The 25,500-nt window shown below is 43.7% G+C and overlaps 1 protein-coding gene and 1 long non-coding RNA gene across 4 annotated transcripts in view; one reads left to right on the forward strand and one right to left on the reverse strand.

Moving 5' to 3' along the window:
• LOC131384535 (uncharacterized) overlaps positions 1-3,560 on the forward strand; it is a 32,551-nt gene extending 28,991 nt beyond the window's left edge. For both annotated transcript variants that reach the window (XR_009215478.1, XR_009215477.1), the window contains one exon: positions 3,324-3,560. This is a non-coding gene — a long non-coding RNA (uncharacterized LOC131384535). The remainder of the gene's footprint in view (positions 1-3,323) is intronic.
• The window catches only part of EXPH5 (exophilin 5), an 89,172-nt gene that overhangs the window by 42,764 nt on the left and 20,908 nt on the right, over positions 1-25,500 (reverse strand). The window contains exon 1 of one of the 2 annotated variants that reach the window (XM_032167318.2): positions 20,186-20,521. The exons of the other annotated variant lie outside the window; for it this stretch is intronic. The gene's annotated coding sequence lies outside the window, so the exon portion shown is untranslated. Of the gene's footprint in view, positions 1-20,185; positions 20,522-25,500 lie in introns of those variants that run through there. 2 annotated transcript variants of the gene reach the window in all.

Genomic DNA, 25,500 nt, shown 5'->3' on the forward strand with positions numbered 1-25,500 from the left:
GGCATCATGTTTACTATTACCAAGGAAGCAACACAGAAATAGTTTTGGCCTTTGATGTAAGGGTGACCCAGGAAGGGAAACGATGACATAAAAGTCTAAATTCAAACTCTCTGGGTACCTGTAATTCATCTTCTTAACCCTACACACCCAAGAGCCCTATGAAGTATAATTTGTACATCGACAATGGTTAACTGAGCTTCTGCTACTAAAAGGGGCACAACAATGATAAAATCAGTGGTCTAGATTCATTCATTTACTTAAAAAAACTATCAAATATTCTCAACATTAGCAAGTAAGAAAAAATTCTAAACATAAAGTGGAAGTGTGGTGATAAAACTTGAGGACAGTACTTTCTATTTCCTCTAGCCTCAGTTTGACAAAGATAACATTTGTTTGTAAGCAGAATTCAACCAACTTCATAACCAGCCTGCACAACGCTCTTCCTCTTCCATGTGGGCTTGTTATATGTTCAGCGCCAATTGGGACGTACCATCCACTTTATGCCAATGAGAACCTCAGGGTTGAGAATGACATACATATAGGGAAATTACTAATACACAGCTTGCCTGCCTAATTAGTCCAGCTTGACTCAACATATCACAAGGGACTGTTGTCTACACTTCTAATTTGTTTTACCCTGAGGCTGATCAACTTGATTAAATTAAATCAGGTCTTTTCTTGCTAGGCCAGAGGCCCAGCCCTCTGCTCCAAGTCAAAATGTCCTTGCTTCATTCACATGAATCTGTCTGCAAAATGCTGCCTTGGATTTCACCCTAGCACCTCTGGAACACACCACTCCTCTTATGTTCCTATTCCTGAGTTAAACTTATTTTTCCTTTACTTGCAGCCTTGAGTTATGACACCCTTCCCCCTCCTCTTCTTTGACTTTCCCAACTTAGTCCTTGCTGACCTTTGCTTGTCATTTTTGTTTGACTTTATTCTGAGCAAGGCTTTGTGCCCATCTTTTCTCCAGGACAAATTAATTATGGACTAACCATTTAGAACGTGCTCAGTAAATGATAGCTCTCCATTTATCTCCCAGTCGTCGTTTGTAAGTAATTCTTTGGCCCCACTTATCTGCTCCTTGTTAATGATACCCTCCCTGGCCCATTCTTGAGTTACTATCAGATAGGAGACAGAGCCCAGGAGTAGTGTCAGGTTCTTGCTGGGTGATCTTGGCCAAATATTTAACTTTCTTAGCTTTTCTTTCCCCACTTGTCAAAGAGGAATAAGTGATGGGTAGATTGTTTGCAAAGAATTCCTCCACAATTCCTATCATTCCTGGAGGTACACTCCTTAGCAATGCGACTTTTTGCCACTCTTAAGAGGCGGGGTCTTTTTTTTTTTTTTTGAGTTGGAGTCTCTCTCTGTCGCCCAGGCTGGAGTGCGGTGGCGTGATCTCGGCTCACTGCAAGCTCCGCCTCCCGGGTTCACGCCATTATCCTGCCTCAGCCTCCCGAGTAGCTGGGACTACAGGCACCCGCCACCTCGCCGGCCTAATTTTTGTATTTTTAGTAGAGATGGGGTTTCACCGTGTTATCCAGGATGGTCTCGATTTCCTGACCTCGTGATCCACCCGCCTCGGCCTCCCAAAGTGCTGGGATTACAGGCGTGAGCCACCGTGCCTGGCTGAGGCAGGGTCTCTTTTACCTCTTTCTTAGTGGTTGTCAGGAAAGTGGATGAACAGGTCCAGTCAACAGCCAGAAAATTCAAGGTTCGGGTAGTCAGTGATGGCATTGTGTTTACTATTACCAAGGAAGCAAAACAGAAATTGTTCTGGCCTTTGGAGTAAGACTGACCCAGGACAACTGCTGTTAAAAGGCACCTCCTTTCACCTCCTTCTGGAATCTGGGCCAGACTTGCACTTGCTAAGACCAATAGAATATGGTGGAAGTGAAACTGAGACTTCTGAGTACAGGCCTCAATGGATCTTACAGCTTCTGCTCTCTTCCTCTTGGGACCTTGAGACTTCTGTATAAGGAAGCCTGGGTTAGTCTCCTTGAGGATGAGACCATACACAGAAATAGGCCTGGCAGAGAGCCATTGCCAACTACTCAACACGTGGGTGAAGGCATCTTAGACCATCCAGACCCGGCCAAGCTGCCATAGTGGTGCCCAATGAGTGATCCCCAGCAACCCGCCCAGCTGAGTCCAACCCAAATGTCTAGCCCACAGAATGGTAAGCTAATAAACAGAAGCAGTTTTAAGCCTTTAAATTTTGGGGTGAGACTGGGAGCAGTGGCTCACACCTGAAATCCTAGCACTTTGGGAGGCTGAGGCAGGCAGATCACTTGAGGCCAGGAGTTTGAGACCAGCCTAGCTAACATGGAGAAACTCTGTCTCTACTAAAAATATAAAAATTAGCTGGGCCTGGTGGTGCACGCTTGTAATCCCAGCTACTCGGGAGGCTGAGGCAGGAGAATCGCCTGAACCTGGGAGGCAGAGGTTGCAGTGAGCCAAGATTGTGCCACTGCACTCCAGCCTGGGCGGCAGAGTGAGACTTCGTCTCAAAAAAAAAAAATAAATAAATAATAAAAATAAAAATAAATTCTGGCATGGTTTGTTATGTACAAATTGAAAAAAACATGGATACAGATAAGGTTATCTTGAAGATATCTTCTAGTCTAAAATCTATGGTCAGAAAAGCCTCAACACTCCTACATCACATCCAAATCACTGACAAATCTTACAAAGCCGAAAGAGGTCTCCAGATATAATCTGGCCAAACACCCTGTCTTCGGGTGAAATCATACCAATAAAAAATAATAACCGATGATATGAATTGAGCTCTTGCCATCTGCCAGACTTTGCAGTTCTTATTGCCAATCCTCATCCTAACACTGCTCCAGTATCATCCTCATTTACAGAGAGGACATGGAAGTTCTGCTGGAGCTGCCATACTGAGACGCGAACCCACACGGCTCTGAGTCTAAAACCCATGTTCTTCTAACTGTATATCTCATTGTCTATGGGTATTATTAACCCCACTAAGAAACAATGCAATTGATATAAACTTACAGTGATTTTTGCCAATTAAACAGGCAGTAATGAGAATTCAAATATGATTGAAGAGAGAGCAGTTATGCAAGTTTTGAAAACAAACAATTCCCTAAGCCAGGAATAGCTTCCCTTTTCTTGTCAGAAAAATCTCAAATGTTTCTCAGAATAGTTCCCTTTATCAGTTCCTCTTGCCAAGGGCATCCATGCCTCTTTTGGATGTTCTCACTTTTCTGTTTATCTCCTCTCTGACATCTCTGACATTTCTCCTTCACTTTTCTTACTCCCTTGCTTCTGTTACACATTGTTTTTTTTTTCTTTTACAGCTGATCTTCGCCGACCTGACCGTCTTGTTACACCTTGTTCTCCTTCTAGGCAGCTAAGCACCCCAATCTCTATCAACCCTCCACTCCAGCCTTTAAGGACATCTTGCCAAATAGTCCCTTGATCTCCTACAAGTTCAGCCATCAGCCAACCCCAGAATAAAGTTTCCAATTACATTGAATCCTATGAAAGTGACTTTGTCCCTTGATTTGCAGATCAAAGCAGTATTAAAGTTTTCCTCCCACACAGGAATCCAAACATAATTTTGTCATACTGCCCAGCAACCACGACACACAGAAAAGCACAAATGGAGAGGATGAGGCAGGAACTGTATCCCGAGTCAGAGCTTAAACGTCGGGCCAGTGTCATAATGGAAGATGGATCAGGATGTCCAAGCGAGAGCCTTTTCAAAACCCTGAAGCCCCAAGAGACTCACCACCTGGGGAAAGTGTGGCCTTTTGTTCTCCTGCTTTAGAAAGGTGATACTTCCGCCGGGCGCAGTGGCTCACGCCTGTAATCCCCGCACTTTGGGAGGCCGAGGCGGGCGGATCACGGGGTCAGGAGATAGAGACCATCCTGGCTAACACGGTGAAACCCCGTCTCTACTAAAAATACAAAAAAATTAGCCGGGCGAGGTGGCGGGCGCCTGTAGTCCCAGCTACGCGGGAGGCTGAGGCAGGAGAATGACGTGAACCCGGGGGGCGGAGCCTGCAGTGAGCGGAGATACTCCAGCCTGGGTGAAAGAGCGAGACTCCTTCTCAAAAAGGTAACAGGTTTCTTATCGTTCACCCTCCAGGGAAAGCTTTAAAACAACTGTTGTGTGTTCCCAGTCAGAAAGAGGCAGAGTAAAGGAAGAGAAAGCCCTGTGGTTCAGTGGCTGCACCAGCAGCTTTATCATCCGGGGCCTGGTCTCTCTCCCTGTTGATATTCTGAAAAGATTGTTATTTGAGAGCGTTTGTCCCTGACATCAGAGCCTGTTCTTTGGTTCAGTCCACGGCCAAGACTCAGGGAGGGGCAAGGATTAGAAAAAGCAAGCAAGTATATTGAAAAATGTGTTCTTTTCCTAAGGGTAAAGTTAAATCATACACGGAAGTCTGAAGGAAGGGAAGCTCAGAGAAGGAAAAGTGGTAAACTTTATAAAGCAAGCAAGCAACAACAACAGTAACAGCAACAGCCCTTTAGAACTCAAAGAGAGGCAACAAAATAATGGCACCAGCTTTTAAGCCAAGCTGGATAACAAGGCCCACTTCAACTCCAAAAATGGCTGTGACAGAGACTGCCTACTCTAGTATAAAAAGCAATATTTTCTGTATTTAAAAAATTGACCATTGTATGGTAGCTCATGTCTGTAATCCCAGCGCTTTCGGGAGGCCAAGGTGGGAGGATTGCTTGAGCCCAGGAGTTTTGAGACCAGCAACGTACTGAGACTCCGTCTCTACAAAAAACCCCAAACAAACGAGCTGGGCGTGCTAGTGCGTGCCTGTAATCCCAGCTATTCAAGAGGCTGAGGTGGGAGAATCTGAGCTCAGGAGGTCAAGGCTGCAGGGAGCTGAGATCGTGCCACTGCACTCCAGCCTGGGTGAAAGAAAAGAAGAAAAAAAGACCGGGTGCAGTGGCTCGTGCCTGTAATCCCAGCACTTTAGGAGGCCGAGGTGGGCGGATCACTTGAGGACAGGAGTTTGAAACCAGCCTGGCCAACATGGTGAAACCCCCTCTCTACAAAAAATACAAAAAAATTAGCTATGTGTAATGGCGGGTGCCTGTAATCCCAGCTACCTGGGGAGGCTGAGGCAGGAGAATCGCTTGAACTGGGGAGGCAAAGGTTGCAGTGAGCGGAGATCGTGCCACCGCACTCCAGCTTGGGCAACAGAGTGAGACTCTATCTAAAAAAAATAAAATAAAATAAATTGACCATTGCAACCTTTCTGGATGTTTCTTTTTACAGAAAACAAACTCACAACAGAAGGAAAAGATAAGTTATCTAAGTAACAATAAGGATGTGTAATGGTTCAGATCACAGTGATTGGTCTCTCACCAATAGTCGCCCTTTACCAATAGTCACCCTCAAGAAGGTGCTGTAGAAAAGCCTAGCTGTCCACCCTGAGGTCAGACTTAGGGTTTAAGTGTCAGTCCCTCTTGTAGCTCATCAGAGCTCTTCTGTCTTCCTAGGTTTACATGATCCCTTTTTGAATTTATACCTTTTACCTGAGTCAACTCGGAAATCACCCACTCTCACTTCTGTATTTACCAAATTACATTGAATAACTTGTCATGTGCCTATTTGGTTGTGTCACCAGGCTGTCAGCTCCTTGAAGACAGGTGCTGTGTCTCATTTGTTTTGGTATCCCCAGGGCCTAGCATGGTCCCAGACTCATGGTCGATCAATATATATTTGCTCAATCTAGGGGATAATAAATGAGGTCTACCAACTTATTCTGCCATTATTGTGAAGCAGTTCAGTTGATATTTGACATAAGTGCAAGATGTGATCCTGTACACAAATTAAAATCATGTGTGTAAAAAGTAATTTTTCCATAGGAATAATACTGGAAAGCTAATCATAGCTAACAGTTACCGAGTGCTTGCCCTGGGCGAGGCACGTTACACATATTAACTAATTTAATCTTCATAAGAACCCTTATGAAGGTAGATAATATTATCCCTATTTTACCAATGAAGAAATTAAAATACTGAGAGGCTAAATTGAAATCAGACTTCCTGGGATGAATGTGGCCCCTGACCTTTTTTTTTTTTTTTTTTTTTTTTTGAGACAGGGTCTTGCTCTGTTGCACAGGCTGAAGTGCAGTGGTGTGATCTCAGCTCACTGCAACCTCTGCCTCCTGGGTTCAAGTGATTCTCCTGCCTCAGCCTCCTGAGTAGCTGGGATTACAGGCATGCGCCACCACACCCAGCTAATTTTTGTAGAGATGGTGTTTTGCCATGTTGGCCAGGCTGGTCTTGAACTCCTGGCCTCAAGTGATCCTCTTGCCTCAGCCTCCCAAAGTGCTGGGATTACAGATGTGAGCCACCATGCCCAGCCGCTCTGAACTTTATTAACTGGGTGTGATTTTAACCTCTCTGTGCCTCAGTTTGCACATTTGTAAAGTGGAGATAAAAGTAATAATATCTCCTGGAGCTTTTGTGAGGATTACTAGAGTTAATGCATGGAATGCATGTGCCTGGAACAAATGAAACACTGTCATTGTGACCTGTGAAATGTGCAGGATGGGTGGTAAAGGTGGTGGAGGGATAATGGAGTTGGAGGGTGGGAATTATGTATCACCACTCCCAACACAAAAGAGATCTATGGTAATAAAGAGAATCATGGCCGGGCACAGTGGCTCAGGCCTGTAATCCCAGCACTTAAGGAGGCCAAGGTGGGTGAATCACTTGATGTCAGGAGTTTGAGACCAGCTTGGCCAACATGGTGAAACCCCGTATCTACTAAAGATACAGAAAAATTAGCCGGGTGTGGTGGCACCCTCCTGTAGTCCCAGGTACTTGGCTGGCTGAGGCAGGAGAATCACTTGAAGCCAAGAGGCAGAGGTTGCAGTGAGCCAAGATCGTGCCACTGCACTCCAGCCTTGGGTGACAGAGTGAGACCCTGTCTCCCCCTCCAAAAAAAGAGAGGGAATCATCCTCAATTTTCCTTACCCTGTAAAGAAACTCAAAAGCATCAGCTATTTGGCAAAGGCCCAACAGATCCACTCCCAGATTTCTATGTCGTACTTAAATCAACAGCATGATCATGAGAAAACAAACTACAGGGCAGATGTTCACAAACACAGCTTAGATGGCAAGCTCAAGACAAGCGGAGTGCACTGGGCAAGGCTCACTGCCTGTCGTCACCCGGCTACCTCTCATACTGCACTGAATGCACTGGTTGATGCCATGGTTTAGGCCACACAATTGCAAGAATATTGCATGTTCTTTATTAAAATGTCTAAAAACACATACTATTCCAAATCTGAATAAGGCATACTATTCCAGCATACATGAACAGCTTATACTTTTATTTATCTTAAATCTGGATTCTAGTCTAATTTCAGAAAATGACCATTTATTGATTCAACTAACATTTATTGAGCATTTACTATATATCATACACTGTTCTAGCAGCTTGGAATACATTAGTGTACAAAAGAGACAAAGATTCTCACCTTTCTGGAGCTTGCAGTCTAGCAAGTATCTCCATAGCCACCTCCCTGGCCCAAGCCACCACCATCTTTCACCTGGATGTCTGCTGGAGCCCTGATATGGTTTGGTTGTGTCCCCACCCAAAATCTCATCTTGAATTGTATTCTGAATTGTAATCCCCACGTGTTGGGGGGTGGGACCTCGTGGGAGGTGCGGTTTCCCTATGCTGTTCTTATGATAGTGAATGAGTTCTCAGGAGATCTTACGGTTTATAAGGGGTTTACCCCACTTCACTCGGCATTTCTCTCTCCTGCCGCCATGTGAAAAAGGATGTGTTTGCTTTCCCTTCCCACTATATTTGTAAGTTTCCTGAGGCCTCCCCAGCCATGCGTAACTGTGAGTCAATCAAATCTCTTTCCTTTATAAATTACCCAGTCTCAGGTATGCCTTCATAGCAGCGTGAGAACTGACTAACACAAGCCCCTATCTGTCTCCCTGCTTCACTCTGGCTCCCCTTCCATCCAGGCTCTATACAGGAGCAAGAGTGATGGACAAAGAACAAAATTCCAACAAAATGAGTTTTAAAGATCTAATTGGCATTTATTAGTGATTCATGAATTGAGTAGCATCTTGCCTGGCAGAACAATGGGTTTTTACAAGATAGCTTGAGCAGGAACAATAAAACAGCATAATACAAAAAGGTGGACTGATTAACATCAGGCTACTTCAGGTTACTTTCCTTGTAAGGATTAAAGCAGGGGAACCTTCCTTATCATGCGGGCGTTGGCTGGGCCCTTTGCAATTAGTTGTGAATCTGCTGTCTTTTTTTTGTTGTTGTTGTTTTTGGAAAAGTTGGACTATTTGGGGATTTGCCTGTTTTTGTTTTTTAAGTTTCAGTTTGATCATGTGGCACTTAAAAGTGTTTCCACTTTGGTTTGATCTATTGAGACCTAGTACAGGAGAAGGTCAGTATAAAACAGTGGCATCCAATCAATTTTATTATTTGTTTTGTTTTGTTTTTGTTTGTTTGTTTGTTTTGAGATGGAGTGCTCTGTCACCTAGACTGGAGTGCAGTGGTGCAGTCTTGGCTCACCGCAACCTCTGCCTCCTAGGTTCAAGCGATTCTCCTGCCTCAGCCTCCCGAATAGCTGGGATTACAGTAGGCATGCGCAACCATGCCCAGCTAGTTTTGTATTTTTAGTAGAGATGGGATTTTGCCATGTTGGCCAGGCTGGTCTCGAACTTCTAGCCTCAAGTGATCTGCCTGCCTTGGCCTCCCAAAGTGCTGAGATTACAGGCTGAGCCATCAGGCCTGGCCCCCATCAATTTTATTGAACATGAACATGATTTTTTGTAAATGTAAGATATATCATGCCATCCCCTGCTTAAATCCCTCCAGAAGCTTCTCATCGTGCTTAGAATACAATGTTAAACTCTGTGGTCTTCAAGGCTGCATAGTGTCTCACCTTCTGCCTTTTCTACCACTTTTAATCACTCCTCTTTCCTCTCCACTCAGCATTTGGCTTTTTTCCCTCTTAACAGGCCAAGCTGGCTCCCACTGGGCTTCAGTCTTGTTCCCTCCATCTGAAGGGAGGGAGCTCTTCCCCATTTTGTCACATGGCTATGTCTTTGTGCCATTTAGGCCTTAGCTAAAATGTCACATCTTTAGAGAGGCCCCCTCGACCCTCCAAAATAGATTATTCCTTCTCCCATATTCAGTTGCTTTCTATCAAGTTACTTGGTTTACTTTACTTTTCTTTTTTGTTTGTTTGCTTGTTTTGAGATGGAGTCTTGCTCTGTCACCCAGGCTGGAGTGTTTCCAGAAAACAAGACAGACAATGTCCTCATGCTTGTAGATTATATTTTAATGGGGTACAAGAGATATAATCAATAAGAAAGTAAATAAGTGAAGAAATTTCAAAAGAAGATGAACAAGATTAAGAAAAGAAAAGTAAACCATGATCTCGGCTGATTGCAACCTCCGCCTCCTGGGTTCAGGGAATTCTTGTGTCTCAGCCTGCCTAGCATAGCTGGGATTCCAGGTGCCCACCACCACGTCTGGCTAATTATTTTGTAATTTTAGTGGAGATGGGGTTTTGCCATGTTGGCCAGGCTGGTCTTGAACTCCTGACCTCAAGTGATTCGTTCTCCTCAGCCTCCCAAAGTGCTGGGATTACAGGCATGAGTCACTGTGCCTGGCCCTCATTTACTTTTCTTAATCTTGTTAATCTTCTTTTGAAATTATCTTCTTATTTACTTTCTTATTGATTATATCTTTTGTACCCCATTAAAACATAATCTACAAGCATGAGGACCTTGCCTGTCTTGTTATCTGGAAGGATGTCTGACATAGGGTAGGGACTCAGTTAGCCCTTGGTGAACAAGTTAATGAATATGAGTTTGGGAAATTCTCTTTTCTCTGGACCTGCATTTCTTCACCCACAAAATTAGGGAGTTGAACTAGAGGCTATCAAGGATGCTTTCCCACTTTTTATTTTTTACTTTTTTTGAGACAGAGTCTCACTCTGTCACCCAGCCTGGGGTGCAGTGGTATAATCTCAGCTCACTGCAGCCTCTGCCTCCCGGGCTCAAGCAATTCTCCTGCTTCGGCCTCCTCAGTAGCTGGGATTACAGGTGCCCACCACCATATCCAGCTATTTTTTGTATTTTTAATAGAGACAGGGTTTCACCATGTTGTCCACGCTGGTCTTGAACTCCTGACCTCAAGTGATCCCCTTGCCTCAGACTCTCAGAGTGCTTGGATTATAGGTGTGAGTCACTCCGCCCAGCCCCCACTTTTTAAACTTTATTTTATTTTTTTAGAGACAAGGTCTCACTATGTTGCCCTGGCTAGCCTTGAAGCTCCAAGCTCAAGCTATCCTCCTGCCTTAGCCTCCCAAGTAGCTGGGACTACAGGCACACACCACTGTACCAGACTTCCCACTTTTTGTGATTCTAAGTACACTTTTGCTAAGGTTGCAAAGGGTATGCCCCACTATTTAAGAATGTGGTCAACAAGTCCATGTTTAGCTCAGATCTCATAGTTTCTAACTCTGTCTCCCTTGGGCCTCTGTATTTCAGCCTGGGAAGTCCCAGTTTGGTATATTGTCCTCTTGTGTCTGCTGTCCTTTCTTTCACTTTCTTTGAACTTTCTGTTGCTCCTGTCTGGATCCATTATATGATTAAAATGAAACGGCTAGAAAAGGACACATGATTCCAGATTCCAAATGACAATAACTTTATAGAAAATGAAGGCAATATTTGGTATCATTTCTAGTACCTTCATGCTGCTGCTGAAGGTGATGGGAACCTGCACACTGTAAACATATATTGTTTCCGGAGGCGGAAAGTTTTCACTGGGAAACACACTTTATGTGACAGCTATGATGCTGGGCGCTTCCACCTAGATTATTTCATTTAATTACCACAGGAATCCAGTGAAGTAGGTATTATACTCATTTTACAGTAAAAGGAGCTGAAATCATGAAAAGTGAAAACACTTGCCAGAGATTGTAAAGTGGTGAGTGAAAGAATTAAGCTTCTACCTAGCTCAGACCTCCCTCACCCCACCAGCATGATGATAATTGTTGAGTAAGAACAGTTATTTCCAGGAGCCTGATTTATTCAACCCATGCCTAGAATAAGCCTCCTCTGTTGAGTCTCTGTACTTTTTTTGCATGCTGGTTGTCTTATCACTGGATTATCAGCTCCCCGAGTCAAGTGTCGATTTCCTGAACACACAGCAAGCAGGGAAAAATATTTGTTGAATAACCGAAAAAATGAATACAAGAGAATGAAAAACTAGTTTTTAGCTTTTGCATCCCTCTTATTCCCCTTTATAGAGATGCTCAGACATCTTCCACTGAAACTTGTAGGGCAACGGTTAATGGCAAGTTGAGTGTCAGGATTCTAAAAGTGCAAGGAAGCTGCTCAGAGCTGCAGAATGGGGACATAGATGCCTCTTGCAAGTCTGGTATACTAGCACAGCTGCAAGGCAGGTTAGAACCATGAAGGTTTTCATCCATAGACAGAGTGTATGATCTCAACATCTTGAATTTGTTCATTATATTGTTCATGGCTTCTTTCCAAAGACAACTACACCCTAAATTCTGACCACATCCTTTACACTGCTAGTTATGTAGAGTTAGGTAACAAGATAGAATGGTACATATGAATATGCATCTCCCCTTCATTTTCATTAATAAGAATGCAGAACATCTTTTTTTTCCTCATATTCAGGCAATTTAACTCTTATTCTTGGAATCTGTCTTGCCAGGAAGACAGAAACAGCAGCCTACGCTATTTCACAAAGTTAAAGGAAAGTGATGCTCCTATAGATTCCTTCTGTGTCTAAGCAAAAAGGTGACAAGATGACATTACTTTCACTTCTCATACTGTAATTAAAATCTACTATTATTGCATTCAACTTAATTCACCCTTTGTATCATGCAGTTTTAAGGGTGCTGGGAAACCAACTCAAATCCAACATTCTGGACTTTGCTTTAACTTTAAGGAATCTAATGTGGCAATATGAAACTCTCACCATCCTCCTTCCCACCCTACCCACACACACTGGTCAAATACGCAAGCCAGACGAAAGAACGATAGATCTCAAATAGCTATTTAGTCTTTGTGTTAGGATGCAGAATGCTGAGGAAATGCATGGAGGTTTTCTAAATGTCAGCACCATGAATCTACTGCTCTTGGTTCCCATCAGGGATAGTGGAGGTTCGGAGAGTCCATGACTCGCAAACCACATCTGCTTCAGGATTCACTCACTGGGTCAAAGGAAGCTTGTTGTTGACATCAGTTAAAGCTTATTGGTTTGGATTACAGTTTACTTATTTTCAAAGAGTTAACTTTTGAAATAACCCTTTTCCACATGGTTGTTGCCTTTTCCAATTCCTCTCTGGCAAACAAACCTGCCTTGCAAATATGAGTGTGGCATTTAAACCCTTTTTATCCATCTGCTGATAAACCAACTGACCTGACAAACCACTCCACCTCATCAGAAATTACTGAAGAATCACACGCCAAAGGGCTTTAACTTTGAACATTTCCTCTTGAATCCTTGCACTAAATGTTATCATTAGAATGATTATTCTGCCTGGGTGATTCAAAACACACATATTGTTTTCATATGGTATTATCTCATCCAGAAGACCTTGTTAAGTTTTGTCTGTAGATGTAGTCACACTTATTTACCAAAACATACTCCTGAGAACCACTCCTGGAATAATTCTAGAACAAAATCTGTACTTGGGGGTAAAATGAAATACTGCCAGAAGTACAAATGCATGTGTCTACTCCAAATTATGTAACTTATTTACGGAAGTTTGATTTTGTGTAAAAGATATTTTTCTGGTAATGTCATTGTTATACGTTCTTATTATTCACTATCATTTTAACTTTCAGATGCTAGTATCTAAATTCCTCTTTCTCAATCTCAGTAATAAAGTTTGTGATCATTCCCTATCATGTATTAAATAATTTATCATGAAATCTCAATGAGTCTTTGGAGAAAAGGCCTAAAAGAAGCTTTGTTACATGATATAAATGATAATATAACTAACATTGGAGGACATTATGTACTTTAAATAAATGTGTCTCAGTGCATCAAGAATAGGTACAAAATAATTGAACTCAGTCTGTAAACAATCAGCCTATTTCCCAAAAATGAAAAGACATGTCAATACAAAGAAGCAGTAGTGCCAGGTGTGCTTTATAGAAGGAAAGAACTGTTTATTTGGTATATGTTTATGGGTGTAGCTTATTATTTATTAATAATGGCCTTAGATTTTAAAAGACATCAACTATTTAGCTTTGAATCCCTTCGACGTTATTGGCATAGAAAAAGAAATCTGGATATCTGATTCCCTCCATCTTGTTTTGTTTTGTTTTATTTTGTTTTAAATCATTCTGGCATCTCTATTCTCTTTGCCAACACCCAAAAATAGCACTTGATCAAGCCACAGAAGTAATGAATTAAGCATGGTGGTAGATCTGTCTGAAAGAAGTGGACCACTTTTCTAGCAAACAGGTATCCCATGAAGTGTTGGGAGTCTGTCCTACTCATAGTAAAATGGTCATGGGTAGTTCCTGTGCTTTGCCTCATGGGATCCAACATTTTTTGCATTCCTACCCTAATTACCCAAAAGCTAAACATGAGCAAGAATGCTGCCCAGCGAATTCTATTTGTTCTATTTTGGAGAGTGATTAACAACTTAATAACGTCTTTCCTCTTGGCATGTCTTAAAATCATAATGACAAGTAAGACAAACTAAAGTGACATGGCTGAGAGACACATAGCGAGAAGGTATTGAGCAGTACCATGAAGAGAAGCCATGAGGCACCAGAGTCTTGAACAGGAAGAAGCTATGGGGCAGAGAGGAAACTTGCGAGAAGAAAATCAGCCCTGGCAATGAGAGTAGGGAGAAGCAGAACAGAGAAGCCGGGCCACAAGCCTGTGGTTACCAGCCTGGTTGATTGATTGGCACCAGAATGCTGCAGTATTCTGATCAACATTCCGGTTCCTGAGGACTGGCCGTGCAGGGCTGAGGCTGTTTCCTGTGTTTCCTTACTTCTCCATTAGATCCTGACAATAAAGTGCCACTCATCCCTTGAGGAAACTGCTGTATGTTCCTTGTCACCTGAAAGAGCATAATGAAAACATCCAGCATGCAGAAATTTGTTCACAGAGGAATTCTCCAGCATTGATTGGGACAGGAAATTTCTTTTTTTTTTTTCTTTTCTTTTTTTTTTTTTTTGAGAAGGAGTCTCGCTCTTTCACCCAGGCTGGAGTGCAGTGGTGCGATCTCTGCTCACTGCAGGCTCGGCCCCCCGGGGTTCACGCCATTCTCCTGCCTCGGCCTCTCGCGTAGCTGGGACTACAGGCGCCCGCCACCTCACCTGGCTAATTTTTTGTATTTTTAATAGAGACGGGTTTCACTGTGTTAGCCAGGATGGTCTCGATCTCCTGACCTCGTGATCCGCCCGCCTCGGCCTCCCAAAGTGCTGGGATTACAGGTGTGAGCCACCGCGCCCGGCCTAGGAAATTTCAAATGTCAATAAAACTGACTTTGCTTTGCCATTATACAATTTTTTCTGTGTTAATTTTTTTTTTTTTGTAATTATGAAAGTAAAATTATGTCAGGCTGGGCTAGGTGGCTCATGCCTGTAATCGCATTACTTTGGGAGGTCGAGGTGGTGGATCCCTTGAGGTCAGGAGTTTGAGACCAGCCTAGCCAACATGGAGAAACCCGTTCTCTACTAAAAAAAAAAAAAAAAAAATACAAAAATTAGCTGGGTATGGTGGTGTATACCTGTAGTCCCAGCTACTAGAGAGGCTGAGGTGGGAGAACTGCTTGAATCTGGGAGGGAGAGGTTGCAGTGAGCTGAGATCTCACCACTGCACTCCAGCCTTGGCGGCAGAGCAAGACGCTGTTTCAAAAAAAGAAAGAAAGTAAGTAAAATTACATTCAATGCAAAAGACTTGGAAATTAAAGAAAAAACTTGAAGAGGCCGGGCATGGTGGCTCAGGCCTGTAATCCCAACACTTTGGGAGGCCGAGGCAGGAGGATCAAGTGAGCCCAGGAGTTCAAGGCCAGCCTGGGCAACATGGCGAGATCCTGTCTCCATTAAAACAAACAAACAAACAAAAACTTGAATAAAAGAAATCATTCATAACTCCCACAGTCAGAGATACTGCTGTGTGTGTACATATGTTCATCCATGTGTTTTAAAGCAGTAGTAACAGGACTAGGACTCTGTCTCAGTTTTAGCTAAAGCATGAAAGCAAGAGGTTCAAGACATCTAAGGGAGTTGTGAGAAGACCAATCAGGAGAACTTGCTTTGTGGGATTTTTAAAAACAAACAAAACCCAAGTCTCTCTAGTTAGGGTTTTAAGTCCCCTTACATGCATTGACTTGGAAGAGTGAAGACAGAGGGAGGATTTGTGAGGAGGCTTTCTCTAGAGCCAGGGAGCTTAACTGGTACGACTGGAAGAGCTTAATCTTGTCCCTTGTGGTTTGGAGGAAAGGTAGACTGGTATCTGCCTCCTGCCTGAGAAGTCTGAGTTGGAGAAACTGGGGCCTGCCAGTTGCTTTGACTGCAGAATGAAGTGCATAGCTCAGCTGTCAATCAGTCCTCATCAGGGTTTCTCAGGCAACCACGGTATGAGTGTGTCCCCTGGAGAAGATGTGGGCCCCAGGAGAGGCTGAGGAGGCATGGGGTTCTCTTAGTTCATGTCTGCTAGAGTCGGCTCCAGGGGTGAAGAAACCTGAGTAGAAAGAGGTTGTGGGTGAATCCCTGGATTCCTAGCACAGAGCAGGGGAGAGCACATCATCTGCATGGAAAGAGCTGCTGGGGAACAGTGCTGGGCCACGGGCCATCTCAGCAAACCCCAGACGAGCACACAACAGAAGAGGCAGATTTAAACGTCTGCCCTACCCAGAGAGTGTGATGCCACCTCACAACCACTCTAGTCAAGCAACAGCTTTTCTGCATGTTGTTTCTTCCATCCAAACTTAAACCTGCCTCCCAGCCACCCTCTGGTTCAACCCTGGAACAGTAAAAAATCACCATTGAAGGGGTGGAGAGGCAGAGGCTGATGGGGAAAGGGAAAAGGATCGAATCCTTTTCACTGTCCTAGGCGTTGCTCTGCAGCAAGCGGTGGCTGTGTGAGGGGCTGCTCCTCTGAATAAAGCTGGGATTAATCTAGGCCCAAACGTTCTAATTATCATCGAATTGAGACTGTGTTTGTGTCTTAAAGTGACCAGAAAAGTCAAGGGACTGCCTTTGTTTGTATCCAGTGGCATTTAAAGGGATAGTAGGAGACGGCTGCACATGGTGGCTCACACCTGTAATCCTAGAACTTTGGGAGGCTGAGGTGGACGGATCACTTGAGGTCAGGAGTTCGAGATCAGCCTGGCCAACACGGTGAAACCCTGTCCCTACTAAAAATACAAAAAAAATTTAGCTGGGCATAGTGGTGGGCATCTGTAACCCCAGCTACTCAGGAGGCTGAGGCAGGAGAATTGCTTGAACCCAGGAGGCAGAGGTTACAGTGAGCTGACATCACACCATTACACTCCAGCCTGGGTGACAGAACAAGACTGTCTAAAAAAATAAAAAAGAAATAAAGGGATAGTAAGAGACACAACTAAAGATGTTTTCTTGTTATATTCCGTGATTCCTACTTGCTCCATATGTCAGTTATGTATGCCTGCATTTTCAAAAAATGCTCTTACCCTATGCGTGCTGTTGTGTAGTCTATGTTTCCCACTTAGCATTACATTAAGAATGCTGTGCTATGTCAGTATTCTACCACTGCATCTCTGTACTGTAACATATGATCCTACTCCCCTCTCGTTGGAGTTATTTCTAATTTTTTAGAGTCTTAATGTTGAAATAAACCCAGTTCAAAAGTAGCATTATGCCCATCTCTGATTTTCCTTAGAATTAATTTCCTTTATGTGGAATTGCCAGGCCAAATGATGAACATGTTTTAATGACTTATGAACTATATCACACCAAATTACTCTGGAGAAAGGTTGTATCAAATTTTGCCTTGTGTGACAGTCCATTTCCCCAAGTCCTTGCCAATATTAGTTATGTCCCTTCTTTTTGATCTTTGCTAATCTGATAAGCCAAAAACAGTTTTCCTTTTTTGTATTTCTTTGATTACTAGAGAGGTTGAACATTATTTATTATGTTTATTGGATATGTGTAGCTTTTTTTTTTTTTTTTAGATGGAGTCTCACTCTGTCTCACCCAGGCTGGCAGGCTGGAGTGCAGTGGTGAGATCTCGGCTCACTGCAACCTCCGCCTCCTGAGTTGAAGCTATTCTCCTGCCTCGGCCTCCCGAGCAGCTGGGATCACAGGCACCCACCACCATGCCTGGCTAATTTTTGTATTTTTAGTAGAGATGGGGTTTCACCATGTTGGACAGGCTGGTGTCAAACTCCTGACCTCAGGTAATCCGCCCGCCTCCGCCTCCCAAAGTGCCGTGATTACAAGCCTGAGCCACCATGCCTGGCCTGTAGTTTTTGATAATTTATCTGCTCAACACCTTTGCTGATTATTTTAGCCCAGGTACCATTTAAAATATTGGTTCTATGAAATTCAAGGTAAAGAGCCAAGCAAATGGCAAAATTGGCAACTCTTGGCATTTGCTTCTGAGCGTAATTCACAGGCCAGTCTATTTCACACTAACTAGGAACTCAGATTGGCCACTACAGCACACCACACATCAGTGCTGAATGTTGTCTTCAACACACCTAAGCTTCTTGGTTGTTTGCTTCCTATTGCTCTTGCCTTTCTTCAAGTTGCATGATCACTACAAAGAGAGGAATAATGTGGCTGAACCACACAGACATTAGTGTCATAGACACTCTCTGTCACTCTCTTCATCTTTTCCCAGCCAATTGCCCTGGGCTGGCATGGTAGCATAAAATCACGGTCCGAGCTTACGTGAGGGTGCTGGGCCTGGATGGTGTGGATAATCAGGTAAGGGGTTCTAATTCCTTTATTATTTGGGCTGATCAAATAACATCTATGTGTCTCATCTTCCTCATCTGTAAAGCTCAGTTCTTTATCACCAGCCCCATGCTTACCTATCTGGACTTGTTTCCCATGACTCCGTCATTTAAACCCTGGGTGCCAACCATTCCAAGCACTTTGCCATGCTCTCTAGGCAATTTTCCAAGTTTCTCTTTTGTTTACAATGCCCTTTCTACATGCTCTTTGTCACACGATCTAACTTGTGCTAACACTTAGCTAAAGGGTTGAAAAAGGCCTTTTTGAGTGAGGAAAAAAAAATCCAGTTCAACCATAATGAGCAATTAAATGTGTAAGGATGATATGAAGACACTAGGAAATTCAGGATCTATTGGTGGAAAAAGATATGTGCAAAGTAGCTATGATATAACACAGGACATGGTTGATAATAGAAAATCAAGATTCTTGCTTTAGCATTATGAAGAAGGATAAGATTAATTCTAGCTAAAGGCTAGGAAAGCATTCATGAAGACAGGCCTGAAAAGACAATCAGAACTAGACTTGCTGGGAAGTAAACTCCACTAAGCCTGGGTCTGAATCTATTATTGTTCATCACGAGTGATACTCATTCCCCAGTGAATGAGTGGATAATATGGAAAGTAGGTAAGGTGTGCATGGAGGGGGGTGGGGGAGGGGAATAAATGGGTGAAGGCTTTTATCCGCAGACTTTCCTTCTGAGTGAAGGAAGCTTTGTTTTTGTTTTGTTTGTTTTAAGTGGTTACAAAGTTTTTATTTGCTGGCCTTGCATCAAGAGAAACTGAACAAGTGATGAGGTTGATTATTATCTATTAATAGTTTTATTACAGTCTTGTGTCACTGGGTTATAAATAAGAATTCCAGGCCGAGCAATGTGGCTCATGCCTATAATTCTAGCACTTTGGGAGGCCAAGGTGGGAGGATTGCCTGAGTCCAGGAGTTCAAGAATAGCCTGGGCAACATGGCAAAACCCCATCTCTAAAATAAATAAGTAAATAAATAATCCCAGCCGCTCCAAAATTCTCTCATTTTCCTTGATAGATGCATAGAAGAAGACTCAATACTAGGATCATGCAAGTCTTCTGGAGGCTTCCTATGCTCTCATGTAAAGAATGAGACTTGGAGGGGAAACTAAAGATTTCGTTTTGTGGTATTTTACCAGTCACTCAACACAGATAGCACCAACACACTGCGTGATCACTCCCTGATGCAACCTATTCAGCTGAGAGCCAGAGCTAGGGAGAAAGGGGCCACAAAACCCTTTAACACAGATTTAACTTCTATTTTTATCAGAAATGATTTCATGCCTCTCTTCTATTTAACATTTACAGAATTCTAAAACAAAAACAGTTAAATCTCAATCTCTATGTGCAAGGTTGTTAAAAATTAGTGAACATTTAGTAGAAGTTACTGATGGTGAACAGATTGCTAAGGAGGGGAAGAGAAGGAAGTCAAGTGGGACAAAATCTGACAAGCCAGAGGTTATCCACAATAAACAAACACCAGCCTTCTTTAGGACTTTAGTTTCCAATATTGATATGAACAGTCTTTCTGAATTGAAGATTTACGTATTCCAACTCCTGATTATAGCACAATAAATGTGTTATGTAGAATTGGTTTAATGGAAGCATTAAGCCATAATTGGGAGTCATTCTCCTTTACCTACCTCCCACTTATCCACCTGCCACTTCAACGCCAGCCTCTATGAAGTTTTGCCTAATAATTTTAGCTCCTATCCATCTTTCTCTTCTCCAAAACCCTACCTCACTGCTGTCCATGCCACCCCTTAAGTACTTAGCCATGCACAGCCTTATATTCTTGTTTGAATTCTCATGTCCTGTCCTCCCAAACAGATTATACATTTCTTGGGTCCCATACTTTGCATTTACCATAGCAGATTTCATAGCCCATACAGATATTAGGCCTTCAAAATATTCATCATGTATTTCTCCAATAAAAATGAAAACATCACAAATCTTGATCCCCCAAATGTTAAATGGGACTTAATTAAACTAACATCATGATAAACTGGAAACAGGCATCTCTTTCCTTTACCCTTGTGCCTGCTGAAGATATTATTCTCAGCCTCGCTGTTTTAAACTCAGGGGTGTGTGTTCAACATATTTAAGCAAATTCTGGAACACCAAAGCCAAGCAGTCTCCCAGGGGCTTTATCCTGGCGCACAGCAGCTTACCTGGTGGGTGTTGGGTAGCACACAGTAGAATGGCGGCTTTGTCTCTCTTGAGTGACTCTGGACAAGCTTCAAAACCAAAATCCACAGTGCCCTATCCTGGTGGGCAGAATACACTGAAGACAGGGGGTTTCCGACTAGCTGAAGACAAAACACCCTTCTGCTGACCCCGTACCAAAGGGGAGGGTGCCGGCGAAAGCCAGCTTGTTACTGCTTCAGGGAGGAGAAGCAGTTACTGAAATAAAGTGTCTTACTTTTTTTGGGATTGGGGGAGGGTGTCTGAATAATCAGTTGGCCTTAATTATTTTTGCTTAGAATAGGAGAGATAAAGCTCCTGACTGAAGTCCAAAGCTGCAGGGGAGGAAATGACCGGGCGCGTGGCTTCCTCTGGCTCGCTGGGCACCTGCTGCCTGGCAGGCTGCTCACCATAGCTGGCCAGCGTGCTGGTTCCTAAGAACCAATCAGTTCCCTCCTCTACTGTCAGGTGGCTGCTCTCAGCTTCTCTCCCAGAAGTCCTTCACCAGGCCATCTGGAGCTGAGGAACAAGTTCCAAGCTCCCTTGGCCGGAATTCTGCTTTGAAATCTGTCCACACCTCCCCCCAACCCCCAGTCTTGGTCACAGGCCTAAAATTTGACCTCAATCGCTGAGAAATAATGTACAACAAGAGATATGCCTTTAAATATTTCAAAGTTGATGGAAGAATTGATGTCCTTTAGTATTCAGATATATTACCTTAGCCTGGAATCACAAAGTATAGAGTCCACTTGGACCCACTCATTTCACCAGTAGATCAAATGCCATAAACTCATCAAAGTCAGAAACCTGAGTTCATATGAACTCTCCTTTCTCCTTCCTCCTGCGGCCAGTCAGCCACCAAGCCCTGCTAATTCAACTTTCCAAATATTTATTAAATCACTTGCCTTCTCTTCGTCCCTAATTGAGGCCCCTAAACACAATTCTTCCCTAATCCAGGCTTCACTCGCCACCCATAGCCATCCACCTAATTTGACCTTGTCATTCAGTGACTCTAAACGTTTCAGTGGCTCCTCCTCCCCTCCAGTTTTGTCAAGCTCAGGGGCCTCGGCTTGGCACACAGGTCCACGTCCCACCCTGCCACCCCTAGCTCACTCTTTTGCTTGTGGCTTCCTCTCACATTGCACTCTGGTGACATTCACTACTGATGGTGTCTGCATCTCCCTGTAGTCTTTCACATCTTTATGGCTTGCCTAATGTTCACTCCACTTGCTGTTCACTTCACCTTTATTCACCTGTCACCTCCTTCAAGACTCAGTTCAGGCATCACCTCCTCCAGCAAGTCTTCTCTGAGACTTCCCATGAGGTTAAATGACCTCTGCGGCCCTCTGTGTGACTATCTTACCATTCATCACGTTATAGTGAATGTACTGTTTTTATTTATTTATTATTATTTTCTTATTTTTTGGAGACAGAGCCTCTCTCTGTCACCCAAGCTGGAGTGCAATGGTGTGATCTCAGCTCACTGCAACCTCTGCCTCCTGGGTCCAAGCGATTTTCCTGCTTCAGCCTCCTGAGTAGCTGGGATTGCAGGCGCATGCCACAATACCTGGCTAATTTTTGTAGTTTGAGTAGAGACAGGGGTTTCACCATGTTGGCCAGGCTGGTCTCAAACTCCTGACCTCGTGATATGCCCTCTTCGGCCTCCCAAAATGCTGGGATTATAGGCGTGAGCCACTGCTCCTGGCCTGAATGTACTGTTTTTAAACCCACCTCCTTCACGGCATTGAAAGGTTACAGAGAACATTTATATATCTCCAGTACCAGGTTCACAGTAGGATCTCAAATATATCTGCTAAATAAGTGAGTGCTGTTGAACAGAAGTGTTATTGAATCATGAAATGGAAAAAAAAATCTATGGGGATCTCACTTTACAGAGGAGCACGGAGGTCCCTAGACCTCTGACTCCTGATGCTGTGAGGCACTGGCAGGAGGGTCTTGGGACAGTGACAGGTTCCAAAGACAACTGCCTCAATGCTGCAAATGGAGGAGCTTATCATACCTGGCAGCTCCAAGAAAAAGGTAAAATTGCAGTGCTATTCCCAGTGCTTAATGTTGATGGTTGACCTACAATCAAAAACTCCAGATGACTGTCTACCTTCCAGAAAGGAAAGCAGATCTGAGCCAAGAGAGTAACCAGGGCCTGGTCTGCCTCCTGAAATGGCCCAGGCTCCTGGAGGTGTGGAATATTCCAGCTTTAGGAGACTGCCACTTGTGAGTGTCTGCAGCACCTCAGAGATGCAGTTCAGGTAAGCTGAGAATAGAATAGCATTTTTTATTTTTATTTTTATTTTTATTTTTTTGGATGGAGTCTCATTCTGTCTCCCAGGCTGGAGTGCAGTGGTGCAATCTTGGCTCACTGCAACCTCTGCCTCCTGGGTTCAAGCAGTTCTCCTGCCTCAGCCTCCCAAGTAGCTGAGATCACAGGCACATGCCACCATGCCCAGCTAAGTTTTGTATTTTTAGTAGAGATGGGGTTTCATTATGCTGGCCAGGCTGGTCTCAAACTCCTGACCTTAAGTGATTTTCCTGCCTCAGCCTCCTAAAGTGCTGGGATTACAGGTGTGAGCCACTGTGCCCAGCTTATTTTTAAGAGATAAGATCTCACTCTGTTGCTCAGGCTGCAGTGCAGTGGCGTGGTCAGCTCACTGCAATTTCAAACTCCTGTGCTCAAGCGATTCTGCCACCTCTGCCTCTCAAACACCTGGGACTACAGGCGTGTGCCACCATGCCCGGCTAATTTTTAAATTATTCTGCAGAGATGGGGTCTCACTACGTTGTTCAGGCTGGTCTTGAACTCCTGGCTTCAAGTGATCCTCCTACCTTGACCTCCCAAAGTGTTGGGATTACTGGCATGAGCCACTAAAAACTATTATCACTTTAATGATAAAACTATCGTTGTTGTTTTGGAGAACTGTTTGGAAATTGTGGCATTTACAATATTTGTGAGGTGGGTTTTAGACACGTGCAAGTTGTTTTTAAGAAAAAATTTACACTTATGTATTGTTTTGTGACTGTGAACTCTCCTTAAGGCTCTGGAAGGCCCAGGACAAGGTGTTATAAGTTGACACATGGAGGAAATGAAAGGAAGGCTAAGAAGAAGCTGGAGGCTGAGCTCAGTGGAACTGGGAGTACAAAGAGCTGGGTAGAGCTGTCTGAGGGTGAGGCCTGGTGTGGCTTTGAAGGTGGAGACAGCTACCCTGGAGGGAGCGTGTTACTCATAACCCTTTTAAAGACTTGCCTGGATGGCAGAGGCAAAGCAATTACACAACCGTGGATAGACATGACCTAATTTATTGGCCTTTCCAGTTACCTACTGTGGAGCCAGTACTATACCACAACCTACAACTAAGAATGAATTTTGGTGGGGTGAGGAGGGGGGTTGCTGAGAATAAGGGAGAAACTGATGTCCTTAAGGAGGAAGAGGCACTGGGAAACAGATCAGAGAGTGCAGAGAGGGGGACAGACCCTCCCTGATGTACTCCCCATGGAGAAGGCCATTGTCAGAATTCCCCCTGCTTTTTCTACTCTGAGGAGTGAAGAGCTTTTTTTACTCTGAGGTGTGAAGCCCTTAATACCACTACTTAGAGGACAACTTTGAGCAAATAGAGCTCTCACTTGGCCCCTGGTAATGCTGAAGGGGAGCTCCCAAGGGCAAGCTCTAGTGCAAATGTAGTAATTCAGCCAGCAACTGAGACCTCCCCTCAAATATGTATAATCCCAAAAGTCATTTTCAGATACCTTTTTGACATCTGAAGAAGGGAACCACACGTAAAATACATGACTGCAATGTTTAAAATAGGCATTGAACAGGCCGGGCGCAGTGGCTCACGCTTGTAATCCCAGCACTTTGGGAGGCCGAGGCGGGCAGATCATGAGGTCAGGAGATCGAGACCATGGTGAAACCCCGTCTCTACTAAAAATACAAAAAATTAGCTGGGCGTGGTGGTGGGCACCTGTAGTCCCAGCTACTCGAAGAGGCTGAGGCAGGAGAATGGCGTGAACCCGGGATGCGGAGCTTGCAGTGAGCCTAGCGCCACTGCACTCCAGCCTGGGCAACAGAGTGAGACTCCGTCTCCAAAAAAAAAAAAAAAAAGGCATTGAACATAACTGCTCAAGTTGAGCCAATGTGAGCAACTACAGTGGGGTTCAAAGAAGCCAGTTCACAAGGCCAGGATCTAACCAGCTTGTGGGCACGACAGCATTTGTGTTTATGCATAACCTGCACCAAGTGCGCAGTGAAACAAAACCAAAACAACTAAAAGTAAAAAGTGATTCTTTACAGTTGCCTGACTAAATAGCTCCAGGGGCAGAAGAACCCTTTGATCCTGCCAACCAGTTTTAAAGCAGCAAAGTATTTCACACTATTACTCACTGTCCCCTGATTGGTTTCTCTGCTTCTTTTTATCTCTGTGGAACCAATTTACTGCACTACTTTCTCTTTTCCTAGTTGGACCCTGACTGATGTACAGACAATGATCTCCTAAGGATCCTTACCAGCCCCCCTGTGAGTGGAAACATTAAATTCACAACATGTGAGGTTCTTATTTTGTTTGCTTTCTTGTCTAGCAATTTTTATTTTTAGTTTTATTTATTGATTTATTTATTTTGAGACAGAGTTTTTCTCTTGTTGCCCAGGCTGCAGTGCAATGGCATGATCTCAGCTCACTGCAACCTTTGCCTCCCAGGTTCAAGCGATTCTCCTGCCTCAGCCTCCCGAATAGCTGGGGTTACAGGCACCTGCCACCATGCCCAGCTAATTTTTGTATTTTTAGTAGAGATGGGGTTTCACCATGTTGGTCAGGCTGGTCTTGAACTCCTGACCTTAGCCGATCCACTCGCCTCGGCCTTCCAAAGTACTGGGATGACAGGCATGAGCCACTGCACCCAGGCCCTTGTCTAGTAATTCTGTTAGTCATTTACCTTTGCGATTAAGTAATTTTTGAAGTAAATTAATTTTGTTATAAGTTAAAAAACGGGCTGCTCGTGTCTGTAGTCCTAGCAGTCTGGGAGGACGAGGCAGGAGGATTGCTTGAGCCCAGGAGTTTGAGACCAGTCTGAACAATATAGAGAGAACTTGTCTCAAAAAAATTTTGAAAAATATAAAAAGAGAGAGAGAGAGAAAGAAAGAAAGGAAGGAAGGAAAGGGAGAAAGAAAGAAGGAAGGAAGGAAGGAGGGAAAGAAAGAAAGAAAGAAAGAGAAAGAAAGAAGAAAGAAAGGAAAGAAAGAGAGAAAGAAAGAAAGAGAGAAAGAAAAGAAAGAAAGAAAGGAAAGAAAGAAAGA

This window comes from Hylobates moloch, unplaced genomic scaffold (genome assembly GCF_009828535.3).
Source record: "Hylobates moloch isolate HMO894 unplaced genomic scaffold, HMol_V3 SCAFFOLD_11, whole genome shotgun sequence".
Taxonomy (NCBI): Eukaryota; Metazoa; Chordata; class Mammalia; order Primates; family Hylobatidae; genus Hylobates; species Hylobates moloch.